Below are 17,107 nucleotides of genomic sequence, written 5' to 3'. Positions count from 1 at the left end.
TTGGGTTTAATTTCTTATGTTCTCTACCGGCCTCGTATTCAAATTTTAGAAACACCATACTCTGTAGTCATGACACTCTGACCCTAGATGAAGTTTATGATGCTTTGTTCTCTAAAGGGAAAATTAATAAGCAATTATTGGAAAATTCAAAAATTAGGGAGAGGGCCTGTTGATTAGAGGGAGAACACATGATAGAAACTCTAGTGGTAAAGGGAAAAGTAGATCCAAGTCCAGAAACAAAGATAAAACCTATAATTATTGAAAGAAAAAATAACACAAAGAATGAGTGTTATAAAATGTAGAAAAAACTTAAGAAACGGGAATCTAACCAGATTATGAAACAATTAGAAACTTTAGGTGAAACCAATATTGTTGAAGATAATAGTAGTGATGAGAACTTATGGTGTGGGACCCCCCCTCCCCTCTCGGATACCCCAGCCAAGTTGAAGAACTCGAGCGAGGGCCCGCATGAGGGGAAAAGAAATAGAATAAAAACCACCCTGACCTGCTAGGCATGCTCAACTAGGATTACCATACTCATGCATAATAAACAACAGCGGAAGCATAATACATCCTATGCATGCATAAAAAGATAACCGGTCACAAGGTTACAAAGCATATAGATGCCCATATACAAAATCGTGCCAAGCACTCAAAAGGAAAATGTCTATGGCACAACACTACAAGATACACACACCAAAATAGGATCTGCTAGGACTACCCCATACACCACCTATCAAAATAACTCAAGGATTGCTAGCCTCGCCCTATACTTAGCCTTGCCCTTACCTGGAATGAAGAGAAGCAAGAGTGATTCACAAAACTCAGCAAGCATATAAGAAATGAAAGGTTGACAAGAGTATGGAAACTAAAGAGTAATCTGCACCCCACGTGCAATAACCATATAACACATGTCCATGAATCACATGATAGATATACAAAAATATCGCATAATAAAATATGCACATAATGGTCCTTAGGGTTCACATAAGACTCATGACACCCAAGTCCCTACCACAAACCTGTCACTGTCCTGAAAGGCAGTATAAGTAACATCACGAGACGAAGCTCCCCCGGGCCGGTGCGACCAAAAACCCAAAAACTAAACCTCAGTACGGAATATCCGTCTAAAATCCTCAACACGTAACCACGACCTAAACCTCAATACGTAACCACATCCAAAAACCTCGATGCGACATAGCCATCCAAAAAACATCACAACACACACACACCTGGTGCCAATAACCATGTAATGTACAAATAAGATGCAGTGGCATAATGAGCATAAACGATGATACAAAGCCCCCATAAGCCATGCATCAAGCCCTACTCGCCCATATAGGAAATCACATACAATGTAGTGCTCATGTAATGCAGAGGCATAATGAGCACAAACGATGATACATAGCCCCATAAGCCATGTATCATGCCCTGCTCACCCCGAACGGAAGACAAATATACAACAATATACCCATGGCCAAGCACACCAGTCACATGAAATGCCCATATGCATATCCCAAGCCCATTCATGCATATAAACTGACAAGATACTAGTAATAAAATAAACACATGCAAATACTCTCGGCCACAACTGTAACGACCTGTTAGAGGGCCTAATATTATTTAGAATTATTTAATTAATTAGTGAGGTATTTTAATTAAGAGAATTTGCCATTTAATTTTAATGTGGCAATTTAGAATATTTTTTTAGTTGAGAAAATAGCTTTTAAATATCATTTAATTATTTTTATATTATGAGAAATTAAATGCAAGGACTTGAGGGTCATTTAAGGATTTGATATTAGTATTTAATTAGTAAATAGAATTATTGTGATTAAGGGATTAATGAATCCATCCGTGAGAGGATTGGATTAGAAGACTCGTAGTTATATTAGGAGATTGAGATGGGCTTTAGGGCTTCAAAGTATATATATATAGAGTTTGATGGCCAATAGTTCTTCACGCCATGTGAAGAACAAAAGAGAGAAGAAAAGGCAGAGAGTTGGGAAGCATCGCAGTGTCTTGGCATAGGGAGATTTTCATTGAAAGCATCGATTCAATCGATCAGAGAGTTTGAAAGGCAAGTTCTTCTCCCTGTAAACCTTTCTTACAGGATCGTATTTAGCATTCGATCATCAGTTTCAGCAGCTCTTTGTTTAAGTTTCAGATTTATGTTACAGTCAGTGTATATATATATATATGCACGAGCAGTGAGTATGTATACCAGATCATGCATGATTACTTTCATCGATTCTTATCAATATTATTGTTGAATCATTCTCAAGTTTGTTTGGAATCAATTGGGATTTGTTTTCTCAAGATTTCTTTCAGAATGGTGTAGTAATGTTAAGTTTGTAATTTAAGATATCATCTCTGTTATCGTGAGTTTTATGTCTGATAAGATTCCAGTCATTCGAATGAGTCTTGTGTCATTCGAATGAGTTTCGAAGCATCCGAATGAGTTTTCAGTGTTATCGTAAGTTTTTCCCTTATAATGTATCAGTCATTCGAATGAGTCCTTTGTCATTCGAATAAGTCATGTGTTATCTTATCATTCGTATGTGTTTTTGAAGTTTTGAGACTGTCATTCGAATGAGTTTTCTTATCATTCGAATGAGCCCTTGAAGATTTGAATAAGTTGTTACTTTGTATAGTCTAGCATTCGAATGAGTCTCTTTGTCATTCGAATGACCCATGAGTATCCCATTCATTCATTCGAATGAGGGTACTGTTGCATTCGAATGAGTCACTTTTTTCCAGTTCAAAAGTTGGAAGTTGTCAAAATTCATTCGAATGAATTTGTGAGTCATTCGAATGAGTCCTTGATCAGATCCGAATAGCCTTTGTTATATATATAATCTATCATTCGAATGAGCCTTTGTCATTCGAATGAGCCTCTGTCATTCGAATGAGCCTCTGTCATTCAAATGAGTTTCTGTCATTCGAATGAGCTATACTTTCTCAATCATCCGAATAGTATCATATGGCATCCAAATGGCTTCAAATAAATTCTTAATGCAAGTCTTAAATTTAATATAAATATTCAATAATTCAAATATTGAATTTTTATGCCAAGATATGATAAAATCCAATATGCCATGCCTATACCCAGAAATTTCAGAATATTTGTATCTAAATATTGCTGATAAAAATTATATACCATGTTTAGCAGTTAATTATGACATAATCAGCATTATTTTGTGAGATTATGTGCATACATACTTGTATGAGCATTGAGCATAACTTTATATGGAGCACTACATATCGTGTGCCAGCATTTATATGAGCATTGCATTATGCGCACCAGGCGGCTTGTCCGCGAGGATCTCACTAGTATCAGTTTAGTTATATCTCAGTTATGAGATGCTCGCCTGATGTCGACCAAGGGGCTAGGGGCATATTGCCCACAATATGTGTTTACAGTTTTTATGTTTGCAAGATTCAGATCAGCCATGTATGTATTATAATTATGTGGGCCTATGTGCCAAAATTGCATACCTGTATTTAGTTTACAGTTTATGCGCATTACATCTTGTAAATGCAATCCAGTAATTATTATATCTCTCAGTACAAGTTTAGTAAGTATTTTATCAGTATCGATATTCTTTGATTCAGCTTCAGTTATTCTCTTCAGTTTATTACTTACTGAGCTTTGTAGCTCACCTTGTACTCTTCACCATTCCAAGTCCTAGTGGGGGAGTACCAGATGTGGGGCCTAGCAGCAGTGTCCAGTAGTGTGTGTAGGTGGAGCTGCTCAAGACCAAAGATGTCTGGGAGTTTATTAGTTGGTGTTTCTATCAGTTTAGGTTTATTTTATATTCCAGTTTAGGGATTTTCCCCTTAGATGTAGTTTATGGTTTTCAATTGATGTTGACTCAGAATTTTATTTCAGTTGCTTGAGATGTTCAGTTGGTATCAGATCTTCAGTTTATCAGTCAATTTTATTTTATTTTTCCCGTAGCACCTCTTCTCGGGTAGTTCTAGGAGAGGGGGTGTTACAACAACAACCTCTAACAAGAACCTACCCATAGGTTCCTAGCCTCATTCCAACAACAAAATAGAAGGGAGAATTGAGCCCTTCAAAGCTCACAAGAAAAGACCCACCATCTGGCAATGATCTAACCAAGATGGAGAACTAACTAGAAACAGGCCTATAATCCTCGAATGAAAGCATCTGCACTCAACATAAAGTAAATCCTCAAATATCAAGCTTATCTGAAAATTCCAACTATAACTTCCAATAAATCTACATACAAAAAAACGTAACCTATGACTGTAATCCTCCAATAGTAAGCTTAAAATACTTGAAGTATACCATCTGTAATCTCATAATAAGGAAAATGGAGAAACTAGCAATAGACAAGCTTATAATAAAAAACATCAATAAGTCACAGTGAGTAAATCCTCACATACATCCTCAATAACAAGCTTACGGTGATCCTCAATAAGTCATCAATTAAATCCTCCAAATAAAATTATCTATGACTCACAGTGAGGAAACCCTCAATATATCCACCAATAACAAACTTACAGTGAAAATATCCTCAATAAATCCTCATATACAAGCTTATCTAAAAACTCCAACTATAACCTCAATCGACACACAGTAAGGAAATAGCATTAAGGAAATAACAGTAAGGAAATAACCAAGGGAAACCTCCAATAATTCAACATCATATTAAGGAAATAGCTAAATCCTCAAATAATACCATCTGGAATGTCCCAGTGAATACGTCCTCACATTAATCCTCAATTAAAAAGTTTACAGTGAGAATATCCTCAATAATTCCTCATAAAACAAGCTTATCTGGAAACTCCAACTACAACCTCCAAATCAACACCATAGTAAGGAAAATAAGCCATTCTCAAGAATAGGCTCACCATCTCAAATGGACCCAATTTACTATTCACAATACGGTTACTATTCATCAAAACTTATCCCCACCGATCGTGGGTTTAACCGTACAAGGACAAAAACAATTTATCAGCATTTATTGAGGATTAAAAGAAGCAAAATAATAACAATACTATTCATGACTCGGTACTGTTCACACTTGGTTACTGTTCATAGACTCAGCACTGTTCACAGCTCAGCACTATTCATCATCTTCTCCAAATTTCCAGCAACAAGATTTCTTTAAAATATTACACTCTCTTCTATTTCCAAGCTAACCTCCACCCATTTAATCTTCATGCCTCAACAACGCATAATAGTGAAGGAACTCAAGAATGGAAGCCATTAAATCTCAAGAATGGAAGCCTCACTTACGCACAACACATTGGTTATTTAAGAAGGTAATGAAAAGAACAATCTGGTATAATCAATTAAGGAGGAGAAGAATAAACTTGCATAAGAAAGGAAAGAAATGCGAAGCTTGCCTGATGGAAGAAGAAACTCTCCCTAAAAGCTGGCTGCCAAACGACTCCTTCTTCTTCTTCTATTTCTTTTTTTTCTTCTTCTTCTTCTTTTTCTTCTTCTTCTTCTTCGGAAACTCTCTGCAACCTACTACCAAGCCTCTGCAAATAACTCCATTCTCTCTCAATAATCACTCTATTTATATGGGAGGAGACAAAAATGAGGCGATTTAGACGCGTTCCCATGATGCATGAAAAATCATCCGATACCACTTGAAAAACCAAGGTAATGGTCTGAAACTTGATTCCAGAAAGATAAATCCGTTTGATTTAAGAAGCTACTCAGATGCCCGGGCCTGGATCAGGATTTGAGAAGGTTTATTGAAAAATGGATGGTTTTGGACAAGTTCGGCATGCTTTTGAAGTTTGGGCATAACTCACTCATCCGAGCTCCGATTGACTTGATTCAAAATGGTATGGAAAGTCAAGAGATAGATCTACAACTTTTATGTTTTACATTTTGAGAGAATCCAGCTTAAGCATAGATCTAGAATGCATGGCTTATGAAATTCTGGATAGCTCTGACACACCTTAGAAATTTGGTCATAACTCTCTCATATGAGCTCTAATTGGGGTAATTCAAGATGATATCGCAAGATAAGAGAAATATCTACAACTTTGATGGTTTGGGTTATTAGAGATTCTGGTTGTATCAGGGTCAAAATTGAGTTTCAATACAAAACTTGCACAGTGGAAATATGGGCAATCCGAATCACATACACCCAATTTAAATCATTCTCTTCCAATTCTAATCAATCACTCTTAATTCGGATCACACTCATAAAACTCATAAAATTTCGTCCAATTTAGCCTTGATTCCAATCACTCACTATCCTATTCAAATACCAATTAAATTCATTCCGATACTCCCAACATATACGCAATACTTAATAAACACCAAAAATAACATATTAAACATCAAGACTTCCCAATTCAACCACAACATTACTTAACTAAATTTGGGTCATTACATATGGTGGTAACTAATGAAATTTTGAAATCTAGTAAAGATAGGATTCTTGACATAGCATGCATGTTTCATATGTCTCCTACTAGGGATTAGTTTTCAACATATAAAACTTTGACTTCTAGTGATGTGTTAATGGAAAATAATTCTTCTTGTAAAATTATTGGCATTGGAATAGTTAAAATTAATATGTTTGATGGCATTGTTAGAACTTTAATCGATGTTAGACATGTTCCCGATCTTAAAAGAAATGTTATTTCATTGAGAACTGTTGATTTGAATGGATACAAATTCATTAGTAAAGGTAGAGTCATCAGGTTAGTAAATGTGCTCTTGTTGTAAATAAAGGAAAAAAGCAATATAACAGATTATTTGTTCTATAGGGTTCTAATGTTATAGGTGATGCTATTGTTTCTACTTCTTCTTTATCCAATATTGATATCACTCAATTGTAGCATATGCGTCTTGGACATATGAGTGAAATAGGTATGGTTGAATTGAGAAAAAAGGGACTTCTTAAAGGACAAATACTGAAAAACTAGAGTTTTAGGAGCATTGCATGTTTATTAAGCAAAAATAAGTCAAATTTAATAAAGGTATTCATTATACGAAAGGGATACTGGACTATGTCCATTCTTGTAACACCCCAAATTTCTTGAGCGTGTTATAACTTAGGATTTCAGGAATATAAAAATTTTTCATATAACAATAGCTGTCATACATCACACAATATCCCAAAAATCCAAATTTACACCTTCTCAGCTTAACAAACCCAATAATTGAATAGCTAAGACAGGCGTTAAAATCTTGAATGCGGAAGCTAGATTGAACCTGATATGGTTCACAACCATAATACTTTATTTATCATAAAATTGTTCAAGACGTTTACAAAATGAATTACATGGACATCATCTCTCGCAAGATATAACTGAACGTCTTAAACATATCCAAGACATGCATAGGTTCGCATATAAATGAAAATATTCTAAACATGCTATAGACAGCAAATTAAACATATTCTTCAGCTACCTCATTTCCCTTAGAGCCGCTCGTCGAACCTGGAACGTTTGAATATTCCAGGGACATAGTCTAATTAGAAGATGAATCTTCTAGTGAGAAACTCCAAAAACAGTTTATATCGATGCATGATCAGGTATAAAATGTATGAGAAAACAACGAGAACTACTCCGAAGTGCCTCGTGAACACGTTAGCCTCCTCCAACGAGAGCTTTCTCAATGGCGCACGCATAGTGCCTCTCGGGAGGTCCCTAACCATGTCACTTTGGCCCGACTTCATAACACTCATGCAAGCACCACATCCGTTGTTCCTTAAGCTCACGGTCTTCCCCACGAGAGCTTTCTCGATGGCGCACGCATAGCGCCTCTCGGGGGATATTCGACTTTTGCCCTCGGCCAACAACAGATAGGTACAACAGTATGGCCACACGAATTTTATAAATGCAACAGTTAAAAAGCCAATAGCATATAATTTTCAGAAAAATACATTTCATATATGCATCATGATTTCACGTAAGAGAATAACATGCATTTATGTGTAAGAACTTCATGAAACACGTCTCATGTAATAGAAGTCTCTCATAAGAGAATAAAAAAATAGGATTTGGAGTATAGGAGTCTCACCTTGTTGGTTTATCTCTTAAACGGTATGGTTTCACTGCAAATGGCCTAGGTTTCTGCATAAAACATACATTTCGATAAACCTAACCTTAAATATGTTTACATAGGGTTGAAGGGTATTAAATTAGGGGCATAACTGGAAAATTTCATAGAAAAAGGACATCTCACGCGCTCTCACCCGCCCCAAGAAGGCTGGCCACGCGCCCTCACACGCAGCTATTATCCGGCGCGTGTATTTCACGCGCTGCCCAGCAGTTTCGGACAGCAACGCCTCAGTTTGGTATTTCGGCCATATCTCCCTCGTTTTAACTTCGATTCGACCCCCGTTTGAACCTACGCGACCCTCTCTTCCCCCTCTACAAGATTATCAAAAAAAATGGACTTACCTTGCTTTTTTACTGACTGATTTTGGTGAATTCCGGCGAAGACCAGCAACTCCGACGAGGCTCGTTCTCCGCCGCTTCTTCACCACTTTCTTCCCGCCTTCTTGCCGAACCTCCTTCTCTCTCTCTAGAGCAAGCTCCTCCTCTTAGAGTGCTTCACTCCTCAAATTTGTTTGGAATGGTTTGAGAGCAACTCAAGGTGCCTATTTATAGAATCCTTCAACCAATGGTGTTATGCCACTTATCACAATCTTAGCCATGGACTCCAAAGACTCAAAGCCATAATTGAGTGGCTTTTGAAATCCAAAACTAGAACTAATCCAACTTTTGAAATGCAAGATAAAACCCCAAACTTCTTTCAAATAACACTTTGGCCCATATTTCAAGTTTTCAACTTTAACATTTTACCACCTAAGCTCATAATTTCACCATTCTTTCATTTGGATAATTTCTCTAATTAGAATTATACCCTCAAACATCAAATTTATCGAGATACTTAAAATCCCAAAATTATTAACTCAAAATTACTCAATATATACGATTTTTTGGAAGCCCCTTACCATCATTCGGTCTTTTTAGGCTACAACTTAGCTTAACCGAAAATTATTTTTGATTTCATTTCTTTTAGCGTCGTAAATCTCGCCTCGAGACGCTCATAAAAAATATACCTTTAATCTTAGGTATCTAAGCTCTAGGGTACTCCCTACGACTGATTCGGTCACTTGTTATCAATTCAAACATTTTTTTGATATTCTAAACTCACTTAAAATATGTGGCATCTTCACAAAAATATGGGGTATTATAATTCTAATCTCTGGGGTCCTACCAAAGTACCCTCTAAAGATGGTGCTAGATATATGTTGCCTTTGATCAATAATTTTTCAAGGAAGGTTTGGGTATTCTTTTTTAAACAAAAGATTGATGTTTTTGCTACTTTCAAATAGTGGAAGACTATGATTGAGAAAAAATCAAAAAACATATTAAGTGTCTCCACACTAATAATAGTTTAGAATTTTGTTCACATAAATTTAATGCTTTCTACAAGAAAGAAGGAATTTTGAGGCATTTAATAATTCCAGGTATGCCACAACAAAATGGTGTAGCCAAGAGAATGAACAAAATCTTGATGGACAAGATACGGTGTATGCTATCTAATTCCAATTTATCTAAGTCATTTTGGGCCAAGGTTGCAAACATGTCATCTTTTCTAGTTAATCAGTCTCCTTCCTTTGCTATTGATAAGAAAACTCCAAAAGAGATATGGTTTGGTACTCCTACAAATTATTTTGATTTAAAAATTTTTGGATGTCCTGCATTTGTTCACATTGATGATGAAAAATTAGAACCAAGGTCTAAACAGTGTCTCTTCCTTGGTTATAAATTTGGTGTTAAGGGCTATAAATTATGGGATCCAAAAGCATCTAAAGTTGAAAGCAGTAGAGATGTTATTTTTGATGAAATTGATATACTTCATGGTTTATTTGCAAAAGAAACTAACCCTAGTTTAGCAAAGTTCTAACATTCAGGTGGAGCTTGAAATTGATTAGAGTCGTACATTTGAGTCATCATCTTAGATTAAATCAAGCTTGAAAGAAAATGTTAATCCATTAGAATATTGTATTGTTAAGTATAGACCTAGAAGAAATATCAAACCTCCTCAAAGGTATGCTGAAGCAAGTCTTGTTGCCTATGCTTTGAGTGTGGCTGAAGAAATTGATTGTAGTGAAAAGCCTTCCACTTATTTCGAAGCAATTAGTTGTGTTGAGTCTAGGAAATGGATTACAACAATGCAAGGAGAGATGGAATCCTTACACAAAAATGGTACTTGAAAATTGATGAAACTACCTAAGGATAAAAAAACAATGAAATGCATGGATATTCAAGAAGAAAAAAGATACACCGAGAGTTGAAAAAGCAAGGTTCAAAGCCAAACTCGTAGCGAAAGTGTACAGTCAAATTCCAGGTGTAGACTTCACAAATGTATTTTCCCTAGTTGTGAAACACAATTCAAACTGAACATTACTTGTTATTATGGTTATTCAAGATCTTGACCTTGAATAGTTGGATGTTAAGACAACTTTTTTACATGGGGAATTTGATAAGGATATCTATATGCAACAACCAGATGTTTTTGAAGTTTCAAGCAAAGAAGACTATGTGTGCTTGTTAAAGAAGTCTCTATATGGACTGAAATAGTCTCCTCGACAATGGTACAAAAGGTTTGACTCTTTTATGATTAAGCACAATTTTAATAAATGCAGTTATGACAGTTGTGTCTATTTTAAAAGGAACAGAAATGGGTCATTTATATTTCTGCTTCTATATGTTCATGATATAATAGTAGTATCGAAGGATAAAGAAGAGATAAGGAGATTAAAAGCTCAACTCAATAAAGAATTTGAGATGAAAGATTTGGGAGCAACAAAGAAAATACTTGGAATGAAAATTTTGAGAAATGGGGAGATAAGTAAATTGTATTTAAGTCAAAAAGGATACATTGAGAAAATTCTAGCAAAATTCAATATGTAGAAGGCTAAACCTCCAAGTACTCCATTTGCTGCACATTTTAAGCTTTCATCCAGCTTATCTCCTCAATTAGATGTAGAAATTGACAAAATGACAAGAATTTCATACTCTAGTGTAGTGGGTTGTCTCATGTATGCTATGGTTTGTACACGCCCTAATTTGGCTCATGCGGTGAACGTGGTTAGTAGATACATGGCTAACCCTGGTAAAGAACATCGGCAGGCAGTCTAATGGATTTTTCAATATTTACGTGGTATCACTAGTGCTTGTTTATAGTTTGGAAAGACTAGAGATGGAGTTATAGTTTTTGTTGATTCTGATTTTGTAGGAGATCTTGACAAAAGAAGATCACTTACCAGGTATATTTTTACCATTGGTGGTTATGCTATTAGTCAAAAGGCTACCTTACAGTTCACTGTTACCTTGTCTACTACTGAAGCTAAATATATGACAATTATTGAGACTATTAAAGAAGTTATTTGGATGAAAGGGTTAATTTGTGAAATTAATGAGAATCTTCGAGATAGTTCAATTTATTATGATAGTCAAAGTGTTATTTTCCTTACTAAAGATTAGATATTTCACAAGAGAACAAAGTACATTGATGTGAGATATTATTTTATTTGAGATATTATTGCTCGTGGTGAAGTTACTATGAGAAAAATCAACACTCATGATAATCCAGCAAATATGTTAACCAAGTCCTTTCCTATTCAAAGTTCGAGCATTGTGTGGATTTGGTTGGTATTCATAAGGGAGATTAATTCTCTGTAATTTTGCTGGAGGAAAGAGTTATGAATAATTCCATATTTGAATTTCGTGTCAAGGTGGAGTTTGTTATAATTGTGATCCAAAATTCATCAGGGAGATTAATTCCCCGTGATTTTGTTAGAAGAAAGAATTATGAATAATTCCATATTTGAATTTCATGGCAAAGTGGAGTTTGTTATAATTGTGACCCAAAATTTAAATTTGATTGTGATTGGAAATTCAAATTTGATTATGATTAGGACTTCAAATTTGACCATGATTAGGATTACATCTATAATTGAAGATTTATCTTCTTCGTGGCTCATCTTCTAATTTGAATATGGATTTGTTTAAATCATTTTTTGTATACATCTATAGATGGGTGGTAAATCTATAAATATATACCCAACACTCTAGAATTATTACAGCAATATCATTTTTGTAGTACCAATATCATCGTAGTGATATTTTATTTATTTATTTTCTTGCCTGTGGTTTTTTCCAATTTGGGTTTTCTACACTAAATTATATGTTCTTTTGTGTGGTTGATAGTTTGTTCGTGGTTCGTTTTCGATCCAAAACCATAGCAGGAAGCTCAAAGCAACTCATGCAACCTAAGTGAACAAACAACCTCACCTCTCCCAAGATATTATGGCTCTCTCTACCTGAGCCGAGGTAGTTGTGGGTTCTATGCCTTCACCTCCTCGTCAACCTCAAGTTGCTCGCACATCTCTTCCTGCTCAGGTGGCGATTATAGAGAGCTCCCCAACTCCTTATTAAGCTAGTTGGATCCTACCCTTTAACACCATTCTAGCTAGTACAAGGGCAAATGAGTCATGGCTTTTAACCCTTTCCCTAATCAAGTTACCCTAGATGAGCATTGTCGCTTGGGTAGGGTGGAGTGCAATCACCCCCATTCCCCTTGCTGAAAGATTAAAGGACATGGTTGAAAGCCATATGAGCACTCCCCCTATTCTTTTAGACGTCTGGCCCCTTGACCCCCACTTCATCTAACTTACTAACAAGCAGAGACTGAAAGAGGACCATTTCCTAGTCTATCCCAAGCTAGTGGACATTAATTTTGTCGAGGACCCCAATATTGGTACTCACTTGGTATATTCCACCATTTTTCCCTAGGATGAACAAAGGATTTTTGGGAACTTCCCCTAGGTGATGGATGAACTCAAACAGGAATTAATAAAGGTAATGATTTTTCACTAAATGTAGCTTTATTTTGTGAATATTGTTCCTTAACTTTGTTTTTCATTTCATCTAGAACCTCCAAAGGGTGGTGGTAGAGAATGCCCAAGGCCGAGCTTACTACTACCATACTCAAGAGGAGTTTGAAGGTTGGATGAAAGAGAAAGAGAAATGGGACCAAAAGGCACACCTCTACAGGTCCCTCCAGGATTCATAATGGAGACTAGAGAGAGATTATGAAAAGATAAAGAAAAAATGCGAGAGGATCTTTGCAAGAAACAAGTGGATATCAATACTGACCATGATGCTAAGATTAGTGCACTTGAAGAAGAGATTCAAGAGCTAAAGAGGGTGAATAGGGAATATAAGAAAATCTACAAGGATCTTAAGAGATCCTATTCTACCCTCGTCTAAAAGAGAGATCCATAGGTAAAGGAATTAGTCTTCTGCCATGCTTATAAGCTGAGGCTTTAAGATGAACTTAAAAACATGGAAGGCCTAGTAGAGCGAGATTGCTTAAGGATTCAAGATAAGGTTTTTCGTGAATACAAGTTTTCTCAAGATTGTTTAGACAAGAAAGAGGTATACAACAGTGGCTTCGTCAAGTATGGCTTTTACTTAGCATGTTCCTTCCTTGAGTCAAAGAGGCCAAGTCAGTTCTTTAATGAGATAGTCTTTGCACCTGAAGGTAAGAATTTCAATGCTCTAGATTGGCATCTATATGAACTAAAGCTCGAGAGCCTAGACATATTTGAACTCTTATTCGGTGCATAACTTGGAAAATCTCACAAGACCTTATGCGCCATATTCAAGTAGCAAAGGGGGTCCTGAGATGATTGATGCACTCGAGGGTTTGGATGAGGTTAAAGCTCAAGACGTGCTAGAGGATCCTACATTCATTAGATAAAATTCTACATAGACTCCAAAACTAGCTGATATCATCCATGTTTCTAAGCTGATTAGTGATCTAGCTTCTGATGTCAATTTCTTCAACATTGGTTCCTTTTTCTACCACTCCTTCCCAACCTTCAGTACCCTAAGCAAAGATTCCTCCTAGTCTGGCAGTGCTATTAGATTAGGACTTTATTTTTATTTTTTGCAATGTAATTTTTTCTCTTCATTGCTTGTATATTCTTCCATTTTTTCTCATGGAAATAAAAATGCCTGTTATTTTTTCTCATTTTGTCTTCCTGACATACTGTATGATATGATGGCATTATTTTCTTCATATTGCACAACATGTTAGTTTTTGTAGAACACAACTTGTAAAAATCGAATCATAAACCATTTAACTCAGAATTATTTACTTGCCTTGACACTTACACTTCATTTTTTCTTAGGAGAGGGGTATTTGGCTTGCTCCCTAATCCTTTGAGAGAACTTGTTTAGTCAATGGATTCATGTATCGTCTATTTGTTAGATAACTACATCAATCTATGATGAATCACCAATTTTTATAACCTATTGGTTTAATAGAAACTAGAGTTTGGATAACCCCTATATGTCTTAAATGTTGTTCATGCATTTCCTCTGAATTGAGACCAAAGCAATCCTAAGTTGTGTTAAACTTGATTAGGGTTTAACCACAAGCTTCAAGATTTTTCATGCTTGGTCTTGTAGTTCTTCAAGTTTTGTACTATGTGTATCCACAATAAGCCCCAATATTTCCCCTTTGAAAACTTAGTTTACATAGCTATTGTATGTCTTAATATCCTTCAACATTTCGAAGGACGAGCCCAAATCATTCTCGCTCCTTTTTTGCTTTTGATGTTAGGTTTGCTTGTCCATCCATACTTCCAATCTTTTTTATGCATTCATTAACTTGAAAAATAAAGTACACAAAAAAGAGATTGTGATAGGGTGAAAGCTCTTCATTTAAGTAATTGAAAGTACATCATAAATCAAAAGGTAAATACAACAACAAATGGTTGGTATTCCAAGTCTTTCATATTTTACTTCTCATAATTGTCTACACTATATAGGTGTTGGACCCAATTATCTGTTGGATTCGATAAGGCCCTCCTAATTTGTATGGAGCTTTCCTTTTTCTCTAAGGGCATTGGTCACAACTGACTCTCTTAGAATAAGGTCCCCATCCCTTAGTGACCTACTTGGCACACTAGAATTATAATAACTAGCCACCTTCTTGTGATAGATGGCTGATCTGATGCATGCTTGATCTCATTGCTCTTCTAGTAAGTTTAGGTTCTCTTGTAGGGCTTTAGAATTTGAACCTTTATTAAATTCACCCAACCAAGGACATCCAACCCTTATCTCAGCAGGAATGAATATTTATCCCATAAACCAAGTTGAATGGCATCTCACTAGTAGAAACTCCGTTGGTTGTTCTATACGCCCATAATATAGAGGGTAACTCATTTGCCCAAGCTCTTTTAGCCTTTTCTAGGTGGGCTTTTAGCCCATGCAGGATAGTCCTATTACTGAGCTTATTCTCAACTATATCCCTAGATTTCCACAGGATGTTTTGAAAGCTTCACAGTCAAGTTACTTCCCATGATCCTTGTTAAGGACCCTAGGAAGACCAAATCTACATATGATGTTCTTCCACACCATTATTTCCATTTTCTTTTTAGTGATAATAGCTAAAGGCTCTATTTATACCCATTTTGTGAAGTAATTTATAGCTACTATAAGGAATTTTAGTTGGCTTGTCACTTGCAGGAAGGGACCTAAAATATCCAATCCTCGCTGCACAAATGGAGTTGATTGAAAAATGTTTTGAATGGTAGATATAGGTTTTGATTGGATCGAAGCTTGACTCTAGCCCTTGTCACACATCTATACCTTCTTTAGAACATCTGTAAAAACATTTAGGAGTGTCCACCCAAGAGGGGGTCGAATGGGGCATGTTAAAACTTTGCTTTTTTTTGAAATCTATGCATAAAAATGAATTTTGAATAATGATCATCTCAAACAAATACAATTAGTAAGTATAAAATTGTCAATGAAAGAAACTTGTGATTACAAAAACTCTTATTTCATGAGAAACATTTAAGCTTGAAGATGTCAATTCAAATCTTATGGCATGTTATAAAACTATGCAATAAGAAATAACTAAAGTTAAAGAAAAATAAAAAGCAATGTCAAGACACAACATTTATAGCGGTTCGGCCAACAAGCCTACTTCACAACCTTACCTCCTCACTAAGGATTTTAAAAATAACCACTAAATAGATTAACTTTTAAGGGATTAACTACAACCCATATACAATTTTTCAAGCTTAGCTGGAACCTCAATTTTTAGAGGTTAAACTAAAACCTCAACTTTTTAAGGATAAGTTGGAACCTCAATTTTTCAAGGATAAGTTGGAACCTCAACTTTTCAAGACTAAGTTAGAACCTCAACTTTTTAAGGCTAAGTTGGAACCTCTATTTTTACAGGTTCAGCAATAACCTCTGTTTTAAGGATAACGCAACAACCATACATTCCTTTTACAAGCTAAGGTAGAACCCTTACAATCACTTGTTGTAAGATGGATGAAAGTTAAGCTCGCATCAAGATAACCCTCAGAGAATAAGAATTATAACTTATGAGGGAATAATCAAGAAGAGTGAAAAGAATATGAATGACAAGACACTCAACTCTCTTGATCTTAATTTCTAGTTCTAAGAGATCTCCCTGAAGAGCAACCTGATAATGACTTGAGGAGAAGAAGAAATATCATCTTCGATAGCAATCTCTCAAGCAACATAGTTTGGCCTAAAAATGAATTTAGCTTGGTTGTGTCTTAGCTCAAGTTAGCTTGACATCATCTTAACGTGTCTTTGGGAACAACAATTTAGAATGGTTAGACAACAGCAGCTCCATCTCGTGTAGCTCATGGTCTTAAACACCTTTTGGAGGTTTCGAATTAAACACCTTTTATTTGCACATACTCAAAAGCTTCTTTGAATTGACTAATTATATTCAAGAAGAAATCATTTTGCACAACATATAAGTATATTTTATATTCTATTAATAGAGACAGCAATCAGACCACATAAAATAAAGAAATAAAGCTCAAATTATCAAAACTATTGTTTTCGATCTCTCTACTAATGGCTAGTTAACAGTAATATTTTTTAATTTTGTTACATAGATACTCGAGTTGACATAATAGCTAATCAATTTAGCATAAGCTTCACTCGATTAAATGAATATTCAGTCGATTACGTACTTAATAGATTATAGAAGCCAACTCTCTGTCCATGCTAATTCACTCGATTG

This window comes from Diospyros lotus, chromosome 1 (assembly GCF_014633365.1).
Source record: "Diospyros lotus cultivar Yz01 chromosome 1, ASM1463336v1, whole genome shotgun sequence".
NCBI lineage: Eukaryota > Viridiplantae > Streptophyta > Magnoliopsida > Ericales > Ebenaceae > Diospyros > Diospyros lotus.
This window is presented reverse-complemented; position numbering follows the sequence as displayed.